Raw genomic sequence first — 21281 nt, forward strand, 5'->3', positions numbered from 1 at the left:
AATCTATCACAACTAAGAAGAAAGGAAGTTCAAAATATACTACAATGCTTTGGTACCTAAGTATGTCAGATACCTTTAGAAAATAATAGAAAAAATATACCTTTAGAGAATAATAGAAGAAAAAGGTGACTCAAACTCTAAGTATGAAATTATTACCTATTTATCTGTTATTAATGATTTCTTTCAAAGTTGCATTTCTAAATACCATACTATTTATAATTATTATTATTTAAGAAACAGAGGATTAAATTACTCAAATGGAGATTTAGATTTTTACACTGTATTTATTTGAAGGAAAACTCTGCCCGCAAATGTATGCAAAGAGAGATGAAAGCCAGGCTAACAATAGAGCTAGATAATCTATGGTGTGAATCAAGGGGCATGGGGTAGATAAAATTTTTCTAAAGTGTCAATGATCCATCTTTGCCCCATTTTATTTAAGAGGTGAATGGCCATTAAAATTTTCTGAGAGCAGGGCAGAGAGAGAGAGTGGAGTGGGAAAAAAAAATTGTATGAAGAGAGAAAGCGTAAGAATCTATCAAGTCTGAAGTTTTAAGAAGGGTATTCAAGAGAAAGCTGAGGTCCTTAAAAATAAATTTTGCTTATTTCAAGCTCTTCTGAGGTTTGATTGTCTCCTACTTTCTCTTCAAGAATGCATCTACTGGCTTCTTGACAGTAGAATGACATTGCGCATGTTGATTTACCTTAACATACTTAGTTTACATCATCAAACATGGAATACACAACCACAGGCATTCTTTTGTACCTATTTACATGAGTAAGTTATCAACCAATCATGTTCTGGCATATTTGAACTGAGAATTAGAAAACAGAAGATGAACCAAAAAGAGATTTTTTTGATGCCAGATCCCCAGGGAATCAGGAGCAGAGCATTGGTAACAACAATAATACAAATAAGCAATTTTAAGGAAAATTTTAAAATCAGAATTGGGCTGTGAAACTGTTATTATTTCTGTGATAATTATTGAACACAATGCTCTCAGTTTTTCTTTTGGTTTAATTTTTAAAATATTTGTGTATTTGAGATCAGTGTGTTCTTTTCCATTTTTCTGCAGACATCTTTTTCTTTATGAAACTTTTCAGAACACAAAATGCAACTTGTAAATAATTTTGGTTTGGCAAAGCCTCATATGCGCTAACAGGTTACATACTGTTCTGATTAGACACACTGAACATGCTACTCAATATGTAGACATGTTTCAACTCACACTGACAGCTGATGTATAATTTACTATGCTCACTGCTCAAGGCATTTGTACTAGTTCAATTTTCATATTTATTTATGCCAAAATTTTGTTGTAAACAAAGCAATTTAAATGATGTATCAGATGGCTACTGACAAAGAGTTTTTAAAAATCTGTTGACATGTACTTTAAAAGAAAAAACTCACATACATATGCCAAAATTTTATGAAAATAAAGGACGTCTTTTTTAAAAAATAAAATAAAGACAGTGGCATTCTACGATATGTTTTCTGTACCATTTTAGTTATCTACCAAACTGAAAGAAGTGTCAACAAGATGGTGCAAACATTTTCTTCAGAAAAATAATCTTTGTCCATTAAGAAAAAAGGTCCTTTCAAGAATGAAAAGCCTAATTTTTCAGTTTACAAGTCAGAGCTATGGTTTAAGTACCCATTGCACTTCCATGGACAAACTTGTAAATATCTAACCTGTGAACAGTCATTGCACAAGCAGGATAACGTGCTATTTTACCTTAACAACGATTTGTAAGTCACTCCATTAAGGGAAACACTTGTTAAAAGCTTAATGGTCAGAGAAAAAAACATGGAAAGTTTCAAAAGGAAAACAAAAACCCATATCTGGGTTTGTCTTTTACATTGCATCCATACCCTGACTGGCCACACAAAAAGAGACTGAGCTTTTGCCTAGGCAATAACTCGAATCTTTTCAGTGTAGGGAGAACCATTGTTGATCCATATCTTACTGGCATTTTTATCTCTGATCAGGGATTACTACAATTTATAATTTAATATTGGGAGGGGACACCTGAATAGATTTACTCCCCTCCCATGGCGGACAGTATATATATATATATATATTCATATATATATATGAATTAAGAAGCACATACTTCAAAAATCACTAAGACATATTTACATTGTCTTCCAAGTGGTTTTCATTGACCTCATGAAACTCATCCAGGATTTAAAATGGAAGATGTGAACAAAAGTTAAGCAAATAACTTTCTAAAATGTCACAGGAGAATGAAGGAGAAAGGAATTTATAAAATGATTAAAAGATAGAGGGAGAAATAATGAAAAAAGGGGAAAGAAATGCAAAAATGTTTTGGAGGGAATTGCAGGTTGTTTTTTCTTACTCCAAACCACATTCCAAGTATTCTAATTATTAAGACTACAATGAAATCTAAAATAAACTGTATCAAACCAATTGCATTTCTTATAATTCCCTAGTAACTAATAGAAAAAAAAACACATAATGTTTACCTAAAGGTTACTGAGACAAGCAATGTAATGTTATTTTTTAAAGTTTGGAAATTGCATATAATGGGTTTTTGCCCATAATATATTCAACATCAGGATGCCAATAATTTGTCTGAATAAAAGTGCCTTGATAAACGTATGGAAATGTAGTCATCAACTACCCTGCATATGGAGATATGTAGAGAAAGGACCTCATAAAGATGCAATACACTATTCATTTCAAGAAAAAACAAAAATGTTCCTTCATTTCTAATTTATCTTGTAGAAAATTTCAGCTTCCTTGTTTTAATAACAATTTATATTACTATCTCTTTTTTCAAAATTATACTCTGAAATGCACAAGTTTGACAATGAATTAATGTCAACAAGTTGTCTTGGAAAGGAAAAAAAAAGAAAAAGAGAAACTATCACTTATGTAGAACCATTTTTCATTGCTCTAATTTTGCTAATTTATTTGGTCTAAATGGGTGTTATTGATTGAGTCAATGCATCCTCATTAATTAGAAGATGCTGAATTAAATTAAAAAAACTACCTGAAGCCACAAATATTAGTTCATAAGCTACAAACAGAAACATTAAGAAAACATACTTTAAGGAACATAGTATCCACTGATAGATAGAAAAAAAAAACCTTCCTGCTTTGAATGTCTATTCTAAGAATCCATCTTTTCTAAAGATAGTACTTCTTTTTACATTCCCTTAAAATGAGACAATGAATATTCTGTAAAACGTAAGTTTTCCCGTAAGAAAATAACATTATCATGTTTTTCACCCTCAAAACATTTAGAATCTACATATCTCCATGGTGTATACACTCTGGATACAATGCTACTAAGCTGCTGTTTGTTTGTTTTTAAACAATTAGGACTTCTCAACTACCAGAATAATACAGTCATTTAGGGGTCCTACAGTAGTCACTTAACCTCTTTGAACAAGTCTCTTCAACAGTAAAATGAAAAAAAAAAAATGGTCTCTGAAACTCCTTTTGGAACTAGAATTCCACGAGTCTGTGATGTGTACACTATCATCTCAGCCATTTGAACTGCCCAAACAGCTCACCTGAATGTGCTTTTATTGAAGCGCCTGTCACTAACACAAAGAGCCCAGAACTTTGGAAACATATCTGTTCAATTTAGTAACTCCTGTAAAAAAAAAATTCTAGTCAATCCCATATTTGATTTCACTGATTTTTTTCATTAATTGATCAGTAATTCAGTCAAAATAGTTGAAGCGGTTAAGTGTTAAATGTGTAGATTCAGTCAGCAAATACATAATATATCGGAATTGGTGTTGAAAGAAAAACATGTGCTTAACTGCTTAATAAATTACAGTTGGAGGAGGAGGTGTCAGGTAAATTCTTTGGGTAGCAGAGTAAAGTTTCAATAATGTAAATAATGCATTGTCTATTTTCTGCTCCCATTATAGTACAGTTTCTGATTCTCAAAACTGTTGTCTGACAGGTCTGTGTTCTCCTGGCCAGGTTGTGGTACATTTCGCAGCTTGTCAAATTTCCTCGCTTCCTCGTGCCCTTTTTCATTCTACAGTATTGCTCTGTGCTTACCCACTGTATCCGTTCATGCAGACATACTCTACCTTCAGTATAACACTAAAATTGATTTGCTAGGTGCTCCTTTGCTTCCTCACATTTCACATCTTCCCATTGAATTTCTTGTGTCAAGAACACAGCTCTGTCTTTTTACTTCCATCCTCAGAAACCTGAACACTCTTTGGGTTTTCTGAATATTTTAATAGCTTTGTGACTGATGTCAGTGTGTTTTATTCTGCAGTACTTTGTTCAATGCAATTTTGTATTATGTTTTGAGAGTACCCTACATTATTTTCATTTTAGATTCCGTCTGTTTAAAAATTATTTAAATTTCCTGGTCTTTTCACAATAGTTAATGGCAAAAGCCTTTTTCTTTCTTTCTTTTTTTTTTTTTTTTTTTGTAGAAAGCAGTTTCTAATTAGTATTTTCTTCAGAAAACACATATTAAAAACAGAAAACTCTATAATATATTATAGATTTGTCCAAAGTTAATAGTCTATTTTCTGTACAAGGACTAGAGCAGGAAACAACAAAACACTAAATAATCCTACACAAATTTTAAAAAGTGTGTGTATGTGTGTGTCTTTTACTGCAAAAGTGAGAGAAATGAATGTAAAATGGTTCAGGCTTACAATTACATGATCTAAGTTGACACTGGATCTTAGATGTTCTCGGGAGAGTTCAAAGCCTGACCATTTAGTGCTCGTTGATAAAGCACATTTATTTTAGCATATTCTTTTAACTGGTCAAATTTTGAGACTTCTGGAAGTGTAGGTGAAAGTTCAAAGTTCTTTACTAAAGTGTAGCCATTGTGTAATAAAATACCCAAGATGATTCAGTCAACCTAATATCTACTAATCAAGAAGGAGAACAAGCTAAGGAGGTATTATATCTTTCTCTAGCATAACATGTTAAGTGCAGCATTCCAATCTAAAAGGTAGAATTGTTCCTTTGAGTAAAATAATTAATGAACCCAACAAAAGGAAAGCTGTTACGAGAGAGACCTCTAGTGGAAAGAAACGTGCGTCCCTTGGAAAGAGGTTTTATTGTTCATGCTTCATCTGAAAAACGGAGCTCACAAACGCTATTTAAGACAGTGTCCACAAAGCAGAAAACTTAAATTCCTCTTTAATGCTTAGAACATGCTGTTTGTCCAAGCAAATAATGCTTTTCAGAGTGGAGTCAACAAAGTGCTTGAGAGAGTCGTAACTCCTTAGATATCAGATTTTGAAAAACAAGTTACAGATGTCTAAGAAGAAAGACAAGGTTTGTAAAAGGGGGCAGCCAGAATTTAGAGACCCTGCATTTTCTAGGCACTGGAGCCCTTTATTTGTTTATGGACGCATTACTTAAATTGTAGGTAACTTTTTATGTGTAAAAGTCTCAAAGCACTTTTCTGTGGAGGGGGGTGAGGCCGGGAATAGAAGGACTTTCCACTTTCCACAAATCATAAATTTAGTAACAGAACACATTAATATGAATTCAGAATTATTTATAAGGAAAACGGCAAAAAGGTCCATGATACGCAGAGTAGAGAAACACCCAAGTACAGGTTATTTCAAGAAAACCGTTGTTTCTGGATTATAGAGTATTTCATTTGACTAATACTCTTTAGAAGATCAGTCCTCTCTTGTTCTCCACACAATTGCATTTAATTCATCTTCTGATGTATAATCCAATTTTAACGCTTATTAAAAATTTTCTGCTTTCAACAACGTTAATGGTAAATAAGAAAATTAAAAAATGTTTTCTGACTACAGATCTAGCACTAAATACCAGCGAAATCTGAGTCTCCTCATTGTATTTTTCGAATAGGTAGTAATATAACTTCTAATTTAAACGACTGTAGTTCAGAGAGACACTGTAAACCTGAGCTACATAACTTATAAAAGTGTTCCAGGCATAATGAAGAAAGTAAGAGAAGTTAGTAAGCCAAACATACAGGGTTAACTCAGCATTGAAATATGGTCACAATTGTTAAGAAATACAGCTTTGGGAACCAGTTACGATAATAATTTCTGAAATTCTATTCTATAATAATGACAAATGTTACATATACTTCTTTAAAAATTAGCTATAATAGAACTTTAGTGTTTATTATTGTTCAGCTGTATCATCCAAATTTAGGAAAAGAGTATTTTGTAAGGCTATTTTTATTTTCAGTGTCAGTCCCTAGTTTTCTTATTCATTTCTAATTCTGCCTATTGTATTTGATAACACTTTCTTCAATTTCTCCTCAGGATTATGAAATTTTAGAGCCTATTTGCAGGGCAAGTTATTCACAGCCCTTATATTCCTAATACTAATATATCTCAGTTAATGCTGAAGAGGTTCTATCTTTTCACTCTTACCAAAATCTGAGCATCCTATAAAATAGGACATCATTATTCTGAAAAAGTGTAGAACATGAATCTCTTCAAGTTTGGGCCGGTGGCTGGCAGCCACTTAAATGAGAATTGGTAATAGGGTGGTGGGAAGGTGCACAAAGGAGTTAGAGGATGTCACACAAACTTTATTTCCCTGACTTTGTTTCCCATTTAGAATGGAGCTTTATTCAGAAAAAGTAAACCAGCTTTAAATTTTGGAGGCTTTGGAAAATACTTTTTTTGTTTACATTTAAAAATAAATATAATGGCTAAAAGAATGCTTCCCATGAAAGCAAAGCATAAGGAAACATATTTATCCACCCTCCTTTCTGATTATTTCTTCTTTAAAAGAGATTGAATCACATTCCTAGGTCGCCATGTGTTCTTTAAGTGAAACTGCACGTTTCCGTTTATAACTATCTCCCCCAACCATGTAGAACACTGACTCTATCAGCATATGCCCTGCCTGAATGGTTTCCTTGCACTCTTTCCCATCCTCACCCTTCTTGCCCCTCAAAAAGTTAATTTTCATAAGCACCTAGGGATGTGAGAGTGAAGGTAAACTCTTCAGAGTTTTCCAGAATTCTCAGTGGGGGAAGAAAAGTCAGTTTGGTTTGGCCAAGGGACTGAAATGCAAATGGCTCCCCGCTCTCCACATTGTGCCATATTTGAGGGCCTCATACACACACACACACACACACACACACACACACACACACACACACATGAAAGAAAAGAACTCTGCAAGTAGAATTTCATTCTTATTTTAGGTAAGTTGCAGACATCTGTCTTAATTATTAATATTTATATGCTTACTGTTGACTTTCATGTTTCTCTTTTGAGAGCAAATGACTGGGGAAAAAAGAAACTTAGGAGAAAGAGAATCAGAATTCTGCACCAAATATGTGAATTCTTTTTACTTTTGCTTTCCACATTGGAGCTACCGTTTTTGTACATCCTCTTATGGTTTGCAACACATTCGTTCAAAATTTATAATTCCCCTATCCTTCAATGCATCCTCACCCTTATTCCCATTCCGACAGCGATGAACCACCAAGTGCTAGCACAAAGAAGCATTCCAATGAAAAACAAACAAAAACCATTGAAGTGGCACTCAAATGATCTGAGTTCTCATCTCTGCAATGCTGGATAGTTGGCTCTGATCTGCCAGTAAATAGGTCATCTTAGTAGGTCCCCAGCTTTTCTCTGCTTTAGTTTCTCTGTCTGTAACATGAAGATACCAGTATTTCCCCTATCCAAATTTTGATGTCAAGATAAAATACTTTGAAGAAATACAAATACAAAGTAACATCATGCATCTGAAAATGAAGACAGCAGCTGTGGGATACTGTTTTAAAAATTCCTCTGGCTAATAGATTTGATAGTTATACCTGAAATTCCTCTAGCTTAGATTCTGTATCTGTTGCTTTGGGATCTTACTGTTGTCACACAAATGACTAACGCTGAATTGTGAGTTAAGACTAAGCAGAACTTTCAACTGACCTATTTGTGCTTTTTTCCCTTCAACAGTAATGTATCTGTGGCCAACGCTCAACATAACTTCCAGCAGGTAAGTGATTTTGTGTTCCAGATGCAATTACACCAAGAGGGGCTCAGATTTCCAACTCCCGACTGTTCTAGGCTTTTTATCCTCAAAGAATTTCAGAATGAAGAAGGTCCTGTGAGGTCATCTGGTCCATTCATACAACAGTAATTATTTAAGCACCTACTAAGTAAGCATAGTTTTCTCTGGTTTTCATCAAGAACATTTTTGGGAGGAGAACACTTCCTGAGATGTAAGTTTTTATAACCATATCTTAATCAATTTAAGATTTTTCGCAATAGTTAAACATTAGACTCACCTTTCCTTTCTCCTGAGAAATCACAAAGATCAGTCGATAAGGGGTTTATGGAAGGTCATTGTTTTGAGATCAAATGTATGGAAATAGGAAACTGAGGTTGTTCACCTATCCTACCTATATAATATGGACTTACCCTTCTTACTAAGGTATGTTATTTAAAAAGCATCTTCTAACTCTAAAAACCCTCACTTTTTTGTTCATATGGCAAAATTCACAGGAATTTAAAAATAACATATATTAGTGTGAGCTTGAATTTGTGTCTGAATAGTTATGCATATGTTTGCACACAGAATAGAAGAAATAGAGAAATTACCAGATATGTGATTAATATAACACTGCTGAAGTTGTGCAGGTATAATTTCAAATTGTGTTATAACATATTACCATATGTCCATCCCCTCTCCTAGATTATGAGTCTTCTAAGAGCAAAGGTCATATTCTCTGTAGCTCTAGTTTCCTGAATTTATTCATTCATGCATTCATTCAGCATTTATTGAACATTTGCTTTGTCCCAGATGTAGTGTTAAGTGTATAAATTTTTGTACAAAAATGATTACAACATGATCCTAACCTTAAAAGAGCTCATGGTCTAATGGAAATAAAATAATATTCTATAATTTTGGCAACTATAGAGTTTGAAAAGCACATTTACTTCCACGATATCCTTTGAACTTTAACAACTGTGTGAGGTTGGTATAATTATCCCTATTCTTACAAATGAGGAAAGTGAGTTTCACAGAGGTTAATTATGTTGCTTCAGGTCACTCAGCTAATCAATGGCAGACCATGGGCTCCAGCCTTCTCACTCCAAATTCTGTGGGTGCATAATCAACACTACTACGAATCTAACAATACGATGTAAGATCTCTTTTAGTAATCTTTTAGTAAAAGAGATCTTACATTGTATTGTTGGATTGTTAGTTGCCTTGCTGCTTTTTCTTCTGATCAAATGAAAATATTTATAAGACATCTCCCTAAACATCTGTGTTAAATCAATTCCATCAGTAAATTACAGGGAATCAAAACTGAAACTCCTGATCTAACCAGCTGAATTGTGAACATAGAGTCTTTCAAAATAAATCAAAATATTCACATACCCTCAAAAATTTAGTACCACAAATCTGATTCAGTCCATTTCAACAGCCAGAGAAACTGCTTTTGTGCATACAGCATTGCATGCAATAGAAGGATACATTAGTACTTGCCCTCATGGTTCCAGTTCAAAGAATTACTGTGCCAGAAGTTGTTTCCTCTGTTAAGGGTCCAAGAAAATCTGATTCTTGTTAGTATCACTTCCTATACATAGAGAAGGTAGGAGAATGCTGCTTTGATTCAATCCAGTCTACACATCGCACTGTGCCTGCCAGGCTGAGTTTGTATTAAAAAGAGGAAAAAAGAATAACATATTACTCAAAAAGCTTTTGTGTTGCCATCAGAGGTGGCGTGGTGCTGGGGGTAGGGTGATGATGGGATCCTGTGTGTACTGAAGAAATATTATAAAGAATCATTTAAGACAATCAGACTACCTGATATGCATGTTAATTAGAGAAAACAATAGATCGAACCAGATAAAAATTGTCTGAGGAATTATCAATCGAGGAATCATTTAAAGAAAGTGTTAAATTTTAAAAAGTCAACCTGACTGGTCTTGTTTGGTAGCCCACGTAGAAAGTTCTGTGAATCTCATCTTGACTTTGGGTCTATTTTATTCTCAGGCATAGCTATACTATAAGCAAGTGCATCTGTGACCCATATTTGAATCATAAGCTTCCCCTTCTGCCTATTTCTTTTACATTTTCCCCAAGAAAGGTTTAGGATAAAATCATGTTTAAGTTGATTGAAAATAATGTGACATGGGAATGTTTTAGTGTCCCAAGTTGAAGACCAGCAAGCTAGAGATTACAGATCAAGCATAATTCTGTTGCTATGAATGATGTTTATTAGTGTGCTCATTCATTAATTTATTTATCCATTCTAAAATTTTTTATTCAACATTTTTCCTGGGGTTATAACAAAGATGAAGCATAGTTTTTTTTCTCTGTAGAAATCCACAGCTTAGTGAGGTAAGAAAGACAAATGAAATTATCTCTTTTAGTAAAAGCGTAACAGCTAATATTAAAGATGAGAGTCAAAATGAAGATAACAGAGGTCAAGCATCTGATGAGGGTATAATGGTGACATGATTATTATGTCCTAACAGGGAGAAACAATACATGGCTCATCTTTATTATGTACAGTGCCTAGAAGAGTTTCTGGTACATGGAAGACAATGAATGCTGAGTGAATGAATGAATGAATCAATCAATCAATCAATCAATCAACATTGTAGATGAAATTCTCAAAGAATTTAAAAAAGGTCAATTTTTCTGGCTCCTATGAACAAATAATTGTTAAGCTAATGATGAAGGAATAAAATAAACACTACAGGCCTGATGTTCAAAATGTCTAGAAAAGGCCAGTAGCTTGCACATTGCAATCCTACACTGCATTGCTTTTCTTACCAAACCAACTAATCATTTCATAAGATGAACCGAGTGAGAGAAAATAATAAGTCGACCATGTGACAGGGAAGGTATGCCTTGGCTTTCACAGGGGCTTAGCCTGCCCAGTACAATCCACCTAGTCTCAATATAATATTTTGGTTTTATAGGGCTCCTAGTGAGTGCCGAGGTTTTCTTACCCACATACTGAAAACATCATCTGTTTTAGTGTTCTGCATGTGACATCATTCTGACATACTGTAAACATGATAGTGCATTTTATGGCAGTGGAAAAATAAGCAAGAATAGGAAATATCTTTCCTCCATGCTTTGGTCAAATATATTTTATGGTTACCTAAACTTAGCACACATGCGGTTTTCAGAGATGTGTATAAAGGATCTTTCTACTTTGAATAAATTTGTTCTGATGAATGTAACTATTCACAGAAAAGCTTTGACATTCCTTGAAAATGTATTGTTTCCTGTTTCAAAGATGTATTATATACTTTACCAAAGAAGTCTTTACTATAATTTTAGTTCTAGGTCACTAATATTGGTAATATTGTGTCTCACTTTCAAGTTCTCAGAATGCAAATAAAGTACTTCAATCTGAATGCTTCTATTGATTTTAAGGGTTCTTTCCACCCAAATCTAGCAGTTACAGCCATGAGCACAGTCTCATTTTTATTGACCAACCATCAGGAAGAGAGGAAATGAAAATAAGACAAAAGGAATTAAACTCAAGTGGAAGATACATAAAGAAAAGAGAGAAAGGTGGTAAACAGAACTAAAATATGGAAATTGGATCAGTTTTAAGCTTCCTCCTCAGCAGAAAGTCATAATGGGTCTGTAAGCTCTTAGTACGATCCTGTTGGTTTCAGAGGCAGGCCAGATATCTGAGGCTTGAAGTGCCACAGGGCAGGTAGGTTACCATTTAGGTTATTCAAAATTATATTTAAAAAGTAGTACTTAATAATTTCTTAGGTATTACTCAATAGCTCAAGCTGCAGCATTCTAGTTTTGCTTCAAATTATTTCCTGACTTCTACTTTTCCTAAAAATATCCTTTATATATGTACTTCTTAAAACACATAGCCCCAACTTATCCTGTGAATGTAAGTCATCTCTGCAATAAAGATTAAGTAGGAAAATTGTTTTTCATTAGGTTTTAATTTGTGATTCATCTTAGATATGCTAACGGAAGAATGTATTTGATGGATTCATTTTTAAAAGATAAGAAAAAAACATGTATAAGTTCAATTAGCCAGTAATCCTTAAGATTCAAAAAATGAGGTTCACATGTTTACGTTTGATAAAAATACCATCAGAGCAAAAAGTATCCTATTGCCTGGGGGGAGAAAAGCGTAACTGGTTTGCTATCTTTCATCTACCTGACCCAAACAGAGAAACTATGTTCCATATCTGCATAAAGTAAATTGCTACTTGTAATATTATAAGCATAAGTTTTCCTTTTTTCATTCTATCATTTAGTAAGGATGTTTAAAATAATCTTGAGTTACTTCGGCAGCTATTTATCAATGCGTTTTATGCCTTTGGTTAGCTATAATCTTAGTCATTTTAGTACATGGAGCCCTAATCTTCAAGTCTGTCAGTCCCATTTTGCATTACAAATCATTTGTAGTTTTATAACTGTCATTTCCAAGGACATCTGGAAAAGATGGATTTATGAAAGGTTACCATGCATTCTAAGAAGGCCAAGAATTAGCATGACTTTGTAAAGGTTCTTATAAATTGAGCAGCAGCCATCACTGGCAATAAGGTGTTTTCTGCTCTTGTCAAGTATCTTTATTTAAATATTAAGGGAGAGAGATGACCTTTGGCCTTGGAGATCACTGTGACATGGCAATGGTTCAATCTATTAGCTGTCAATGGAGTGCTATGGTCTGACTCTCTCAAGGCTCCTATTTGTGGACAGTGTTATAATAACCCTTCCATTAGGCATCCCCAAGGCAAATAACCTCAGCTTTAACAGAGTCAGTTTAAAACTCCTTAGAGTAACATTTAGAGACTATCTGGTTTGTGTCAGTTTAAGATCAACTACTCTGCACAGGTTCAATTCTGTAAATTTAAGTAGCCATAGTTATTTAAGAATTATTTCCTATATGCCTGCAGGTAAATATTAGACACATAGAATGTAGAAATAACCCTATCTACTTCTTTGATTTTTTAACAGCCTTTTTAGGGATTAATTCAATCCAAATGGGCTTGAGAATCTATTTTTTAACATGACTTTTTCTAATCTATGTACATATCTTTTGTTGATAGAAATTGTGCAGGGTTGCTGCAGTGATGTGCTATGAACAGGAGTTAGAGATATCAAATCCCCTAACAGTACACATAAATTATCATAAATGGAATAGACAAGGTAATATTCATTAGGAAGCAGGCACACCTCTCTATGTATATACTGAAGTAAGTGATGGTTACAAAACCAAAAATTTTTGGTTTTCTCTGTCTCTTCCACCTGATTTTGTCAGCCTCCCACACTGTTTTACCCCAGGTAAGTCATCTGGTTACGCTCAAATGAAATGTTCACATTTGAATCACAAATGATTGCTCTTATCTCTAACTACTTAGGTTCATTCTTACACTCAGACTTTGGGGGGAAAATCTGAGGGAAAAAGACATCTTTATGCAGTGAAAAATCAAGGTCAAACGATCCTAAAATGCTTTGAGAAAATCACGGTTGTCATTGTAAGTCTAAAACATAATAGTAAAGATGATACTAATACTTTGAATATTTGGTCATGAAATGATTTTACTGTTCCCTCTAAATTCAACGTTTGTGTTTGGATATCTGTGACTTGTTTCTTGTTAAAACATAAAATCCAGATTAAATATGAACAAGTTTATTGGTGACTATAGATAGCTTCTCAAATGCAAGTTTCATTGCTTTACATTCTTCGTTAAATACCAACAGACAAATTCATTTAGTTTGGGAACTTTATTTTTAAAACTAATGGAAAGTCAACAAATATTTATGGAGAGCTTACAATGTATACATGACATTGAGTTCAATACAAACATCTATAAATATTCTTTCCATGCATACAGTAAATATCCAACCAATATTTAAAATTAAAGACTAATTCTTAAGAAAATAAAGTATATGTTTAGTACTTGACTTTATTTATTGATGCCAAATACAGTGAATTATAAATAATTATTGATTGTATTTTTTGTCCTGTATTAGGTTAACTGCTATAAGGGGGAAAAAAGTAAAATGATATCATGTGCTAAAACCCCAGTGCTCATAAACAACACTTAGCCTTTGATTTACAGTGAAATCACAATTCTCCATTTCTCATTCCCTCTGTCTCTCTGACATTGCGTGCGAGACTATAGGGCAATACATGCCCTACAACATAATATAGGATGTAATTTAAAGGATTCTATTGATGCTATAAATCACAAGTAGTTCTGCTGAAGCAGTTTATGAATGGCAGTAAAACACTAAGACTGGATTATACCATTAGAATTAGGTACCACATGCACTTATTGTTATTTGTAATTGGAGATAAAGTATTACAAAACACATATATGGAAATGTCGTTTTTCTTGATATTTACAAGCTTCTTTTACTCTTATGCAAGAAGATGTGTTTTGGGATAAAATAAGAAATCCAGGGTTGTAGAATATCTGTCATTCTGGAAAAAGGATTTGTGTTCTCTGAGAGTAAACCATAATAGTTAGAGCATATTCTGGCAGTTCATACATTACCGAATTGTTAGAACCACAAAATACTATCTGCATATGGCTACTAGCATATGGGTTATTAATAATGCTTATTAGAACAAAATTAAAGAGAAATAACACCACAACTACTATGTGGTATGATGCTCTAAAAATCAATTGAAGAGTATGAAAGGTCAATCAACCTGTTAATGCTCTCTAAAAATATTATAATAATGAAGTTATTTTTCCATTGAACTGACTGGTTTTTGTAGATGTATAGCCATTCTGAAGCTCTGAAATAATGTGGACTTAAATATTTCTTTTCTGGTAGGATAAAATGATAATGGCAATTCTTTAACTATTCTGGGCACTTATTTGATGATGGAGAGGAATTCCAGTCTTCTGTCTTTTTTAGCTGCATCCTTCTGTTATTATGAGTAAATTGTCTTAGTGGATATATCTATGTAACCAAACCAGATGGCCTGATTTGATGCCAACACAGTTCTTTCATCTATTATTTTAAATGTTATTTTTTTCTCAAAGAAACTAAAATAAAATAACATATAGTGGGATATCACAAGTAATTTCAGAATATTCTAAGTGGGTCTTTGGGTTCTTCAAATTAATTTCCCTAAATGAGGTCAATCCTCATCAAATTCTAAAATAGGTTAAGACTTGAGCACCTCCTACCTTTCTGTCTCAGGCAATGACCAGCAATAGCCATAAACATCCAAGCTTACCCCTAGTTTCCCATGAATAAAGTAAGGCATTCCAGAATTATTTATCTGGATTATCACCTGAGTTGTGTCCTTTCATTTTAGACTTGTTGCTATTATATTTCCCTTTCCACAGAAACAAATTCATTCTAATCTCACACTTTCAGAAGAAAATAGAATAATTGACTAATAGCTATTTGCATTTATTTACAAAGGTAGTGATTACATTTGAAATACCATTAGAATTACATACCACATGCAGGTATTGTGGTATAAATAATAAATATAGGTATAAAATAATATACAGATTATTTTTAAAATCCTTTTTCTGGGAATAACTCTAGAATTGATTTAAATATTAAAATGGGTAAAAATTATGGCTATAACACTTTAGACATGAGAAAGATGACTTCCAGCTAGAGATTCTCTAGAAAGTTTCTAAGATGAGGTTAATTAGCATGCAGAGATATAAAGGATGGCCATCCTGGAGGAGTTTAGTCAAGGCACAAAAGCACAAAAGTGGGTACGTAAATTCTGTACATAAAAGGGAGGAGTATGAGAAATTCTGGGTACATAAAAGGGAGGAGTATGAGACGTCTATCTCTGCAGAAATGTTGGGAAATGAAGTAGCATGTAGAGAAGAAAATAATTTTGTATTACAGTCTTGCAACCAAAGTAATCAATATTAGCATTATTATATCTTTCTGTAACAATTTTAAAATAATAATATTCTGCATTTATGATTATATGTACATATGTTTATATACATATATGTCTATGTGAATATATGTATTTATAATACACATTTATAATGACACATAGTTTTAAAATAATTAGAGAAATGTCTTTTAAACTGTATACTTGTTCAAAATAAGAATGATCAATCAACTCTATAGGGAATTTCTGTTTTTTCTCATATTTTGCTACTATTGGAATAAAGGTTAGAATAAACATACATTCAAATATTTGTACTTGGAACTATTTTCTTAAGAAATATTAAGAGAAATGAAAGTCCAGTCAAATGTATTAAGTATTCAAAGTTTTCTGATATGTAATGCCACGTTGCTTGAGTATATACATTTTACACTTTCTAAGTAGTGATAAAAGTGCCATCTTAATACCGATTTTTGTCTTTCATGTATCTTTAAATTCAAGATTTCAACAAGGATAATACATTGTTTAACCTTAATAATGATGTTTTTCCTTTGTATTTTCTTATGCTGTTCTCTTTTCTACTCTTAGAAGGGCATTCATTTTGCTTATGAGAATGTTAGAATTGCTAACCCAGAAATAGAAAGAAAAGAAAGAAAGAAAAGTTTTTATTTAGTTTTCAAATCCAAAATAGTATTTTTTGCAGAAGTAAAAATATTTGGAAAGTTAAGCTTTGTTGAGAGAGAAAGGATCTTTTTCAAAACACTTAAAATATGAAGGGTCAAGTCTAAAGATCAAAGACCATAGTGCAGAGAGAAAGCTTTTCTTTGTATTCATGGGGTTCACCGTGGTTCTGCGAGTTGATATCTTTCATACAATTTAGAAAAATCTTGGCCTTTATTTCTTCAAATATTATCCTCCATCAGATTTTGAAAAAACTTGGCCTTCATTTTTTTTCAAATTTTGTTTTGGTTTCATGATCTTTTCCTCTCCATTTGTGATTTCAATTACACATATATTAGGCCTTTTTAGAGTGTCACATGTATCTCAAGCATTTTTTCCTAGGTGTTTTCAACTATTTTTTCCCTATGACTTCAGTTTTAATGTTGTTCTACTGACATGTTCTTAGGCTTGCTACTCCTATATTCTGCTATATAGGGTAAGCAATTTGACCCATTCTGCATGTTTTTAAAGTTAGATGTTGTGTTTTGCAGTTCTATAAAACTCATTTAATTCTTATTTACAAGCTCTTCACTTATTTACAACTTCTTCACTGAAGATTTTTTTATTCATTTTGTTTTTATTTTTCTCTATTTTCTTTAAAATAGGATTCTCAGTTACTTTGAAGGCTTTTTCCACTAAATTAACATTAGGTTATCCCTGAATTTGCTCTTATTGACTTTATAAAGAATTTCTTGATTGGCAGTAACTTTTTTTTTTGCTCCTTTACATATCTGGTGATATGGGAATATATTTCAAACTTTATGAAAAATATATTAGAAAAAAATCTGGATTATATTATTTTCCTCTAAAGAGTATGAAATTTTCTTTTGCAAAATGTTAAATTATTGGAGGGGAACTTGCAGCTGTCAAACCTTGCTTTCAGGATTTCTAAAAGTGAATATGATTCAGCTTTACCATTACGCCTACGACAGAACCATCATATAACTCTTAGGGCATACTTCTTAATCCTAGGGCTTAGACTTTCTCAACTACAATCCTAAGATATTTACTAAGAACTCCCTGCTTTATCTGGACCTGCGCTTTTATTTATTTATAATACTCTCTGCTTCTGAAATTTATGCTCAATTCTCTGACCTCCTAGCAAATGTGTTATATTATGCTTCCCAGAGATTTGCTCTGTGCATGTACAGTTTAGGCATCAGCTAAGGACCTAAGAGGGACTTTATGCAGATTTTGTAGGTATCTTTATCTGCAGTGTTCTTTTCTCTGGTACTATGCCCTCCAAATCCTGGTTGTCGGTCCTCTCCAAATCCCAATCAATGTTTCTGCTTGGCCTCTATTTCCCTAATTTCTTAATGAGGGACTCAACTTTTGGACTTTCTTCTCAAAAATTGTAACCCTATCTTGGAAGCTTATCAATGCTCCAAACCATTGTTTCATTTAATTAATTTATTTATTTTTATTATTTACAGTGGGAAGCCAAAGCTAATCTCAGCTGCCGTATCATGTCCGGGACCAGGTATCATGAAATAAAATTTGAACAGAGAGAATGTTTAAACTTTAAAAGTAGATTAATCATTGGTAAGTCTAACTGCATATGGTTCTAACAGGTGGAGGTTCATGGGAAAGAAAAGAAAGAAAAAAGGTTTTTGTTTTTGTTGTTGCTTGTTTGTTTTTTAAAATAGCACAAGGTTGCAGTATGTTGCCTAGTCTGGTCTGAAACTCCTGGGCTCAAATGATCCTCTCTCCTTGGCACCTCAAAGTATTGGAATTACAGGTATGAGAACCACTGCACTCAGCAGAAAAAGCATGTTTTAAAAATGAAAAAAAAAGTTTTCTCTGCATATATAGGAAAATGCCAATTATTTTTCAACCATGCCGCACTTTAAAAAATTATTTGTAAGACTTATTGTTTTTAACACATGTATTTCTTTTTTGAGGGCTGTATGTTAATGTCCTTTCTTGTATATGCCTTTAAAAAGCAAATTACAGGCTTCTGTAGTTGAAATACAAGAAACTGATTTATGCTCCCACTTGAAGTACTAATCGTTTTTTTAAGATACAGATAGAACATGTGAAAAAGAAACAACTGGAAAGAGACGGGACATCATGAAGTAAAAGTGGTCCATGCGAGATAGAATAAAAATGAAGTGAGCCACATAACTGCCCCAGCTCACTGAGACAGTTTCAGCGCCATAGTACAAGGAGGGTAACCTAAGTGGAATTCAAGAGACTTCCTGAGTTAAGGAGACAGAGCTAAGAATCTGGAGAGAAAAAGGCAGGTCAACTTTATAAAAAGAATACTAAAGAGGAAAGAACTGGACAAAGAGAGAAATTCAGAGATCTCATAGGGCCTCTCTTGAGTATTCAGCAGAGTATTGATTAATGCATGTGCTTCAACTATCCAAGTTGAGGGAAGTACTACTGAAAGGATTAGAGAACAAAAAATCCATGGAACAGACGCAAGACTGGGAATAGTGCCTATTCCACTAGCCAAACTGAAAAACAAACAAACAAAACTTCATTCTTCACAGGCTTTGTGTAGAGTACTTAGAAAGGTTTGCCTCAATAGTGGAAAACAATTAGACTAGGTTGAGTACTGCCCCAGATTCCAAAAAAAAATTGTAAAGCAAGTCCCGAAAGGATCAAACTGTTTCCAAGTAACCTAACTCCATTCCAGAACAAAACATCCATGCAAGTGAGCTAGGAAATGGATCTTTCCAAATTGAACCTTGAGATGACTGCAAACTTGTAGAGATTCAGTCAAAAGATAGCTCTAAGTCATGTTTGGGTTTCTGACCCACAGAAACTGTGGTATAATAAATGACATTTTAAATCAATAAATGTTAGTATAATATTTAACCCAGAAGGAAACTTCCTTAATCTATTAGAGGGTATCTATGAAAGACCTACAGCAAACATATTTAATGGTGAAAGACAATATTTGTTCCCTAAAAATCAAGAATAGAAAGGATGTCTGCTCTCACTACTTTTGTTCAACTTGTACTGTAAGTTCTAGTCAACAAGCTAGCCAGAAAAGAAAAAGAAATAAAAGGCTTCCACATTTGAGGGGAATAAGTAAAACTATCTTTGTTCATCAACAAGCTGATAAACTATTAGGACTAGTGAGTGAGATTAGCAAAGTTGCACGCCTCAAAATAAATTTATAAAAATTTATTACATTTCTATATTTTGGAAACAAAAAATGGAAGGTGAAATAAAAATACCATTCACATTAGCATCAAAATATAAAATATTCAGGCATAAATATGATATAACAATTATACACCAAAAAGTACAGCACTGAGAGAGACTGAAGAGAACCTAAATAAATGGAAAGAGACCTACTTTCATGGATTGGCAGGCTCAATATTGTTAAGTTGCCACTTCTGAAATTGATTTATGGATTCAAAACAATTTCAACTAAAATTCCAGTTGTCTATTTGCAAAAATTGATGGGTTGATTCTAAAATTGATATTGATGTGTAAATGTAAAGTACCTTAAAAAGAGAAAAAAGTTTTAGAACTTATAATATGTGCTTTCAAGGCTTGTTTATAAAAGTACAGAAATCAAGACAGAGTTGTATTGATGTAAATTAAAGAGATGAATAGACTAGAATAGAGGGTCCAGACATATACTCACAAATATATAGACAATTGATTTTCAACAAAGGTGCAAAGATAATTCAGTACAAATATTACTGATAATTACCATTTACTAATTTTTTATTTGTTTGTTGCCTATCTTCCTTATTTACATGTAAGCTAATTGAAGGCAAGATCTTGGTTTCATTAACTACTATGTCCCTGTGTCTATAGTAATGTCTAACACTGAATACAAATACCACCTTTTGTGGTGAAAAGTGCAAATAGCTTAGAGCTAGAAGCAGTTCTGGGTCATGCAATATAGTGCAATCTTATCGATCTTTTTTTTTTTTTTTTTGAGACGGAGTCTTGCTTTGTTGCCCAGGCTGGAGTGCAGTGGGGTGAGATCTCAGCTCACTGAAAACTCAACCTCCTGGGTTCACACCATTCTCCTGCCTCAGCCTCCCGAGTAGCTGGGACTACAGGCGCCCGCCACCACACCCGGCTAATTTTTTTTTATTTTTAGTAGAGATGGGGTTTCACCATATTAGCCAGGATGGTCTCGGTCTCCTGACCTCATGATCCGCCCACCTCAGGCTCCCAAAGTGCTGGGATTACAGGCATCAGCCACTGCGCCCAGCTTCTTATCTATCTTATGCACTTTAACTTTTTTGTAATAGAGAAGTTGTTTAGTGAATGCATAGATGGATGAATAGATAGGCAGGCAGAAAGGAATGCTGGAATGCATTATTAGAAACTACAGAAACAACATGCCACTGAGTATCTTACTTAAAAAATAAATAAACATGTGATAAGAAACGGCAATAGAAAGAAGTATCTCCTCCTCCTCCTCCTCCTCCTCTTCCTCCTTCTTCTTCTCTTTTTTTGACATGGGTTCTTGCTCTGTCACTCAGGCTGGAGTGCAGTGGTACATTCATGGATCACAGTAGCCTCCACCTCCTGGGCTCAAGCGAGCCTCCCACTTCAGCATTCCCAGTAGCTGAGACCAGAGGCATGTGCCACCACACGAGGCTAATTTTTTAAATAGTTGTAGAGACAAGGTCTCACTATGTTTTCAAGGCTGGTCTTGAACTCCTAGACTCCAGCAATCCTCCCACCTTGGCCTCCCAAAGCACTGAGATTATAGGTGTGAGCTACCACACCTGTCTCAGAACCTCATTTTGTATGATAATTGTAATAGCTATTATTTA

The 21281-nt window shown here is 33.7% G+C and overlaps 1 long non-coding RNA gene across 1 annotated transcript; it reads left to right on the top strand.

Moving 5' to 3' along the window:
- Positions 1 to 7114: 7114 nt before the first annotated feature.
- On the top strand, positions 7115 to 19585 carry LOC144340094 (uncharacterized). The gene is made up of 3 exons (XR_013415820.1): positions 7115 to 7167; positions 7928 to 7967; positions 17958 to 19585. It is a non-coding gene; the product is annotated as an uncharacterized LOC144340094 (long non-coding RNA).
- The last annotated feature ends 1696 nt before the right edge of the window (positions 19586 to 21281 follow it).

Source organism: Macaca mulatta, chromosome 3 (genome assembly GCF_049350105.2).
Source record: "Macaca mulatta isolate MMU2019108-1 chromosome 3, T2T-MMU8v2.0, whole genome shotgun sequence".
Lineage (NCBI taxonomy): Eukaryota > Metazoa > Chordata > Mammalia > Primates > Cercopithecidae > Macaca > Macaca mulatta.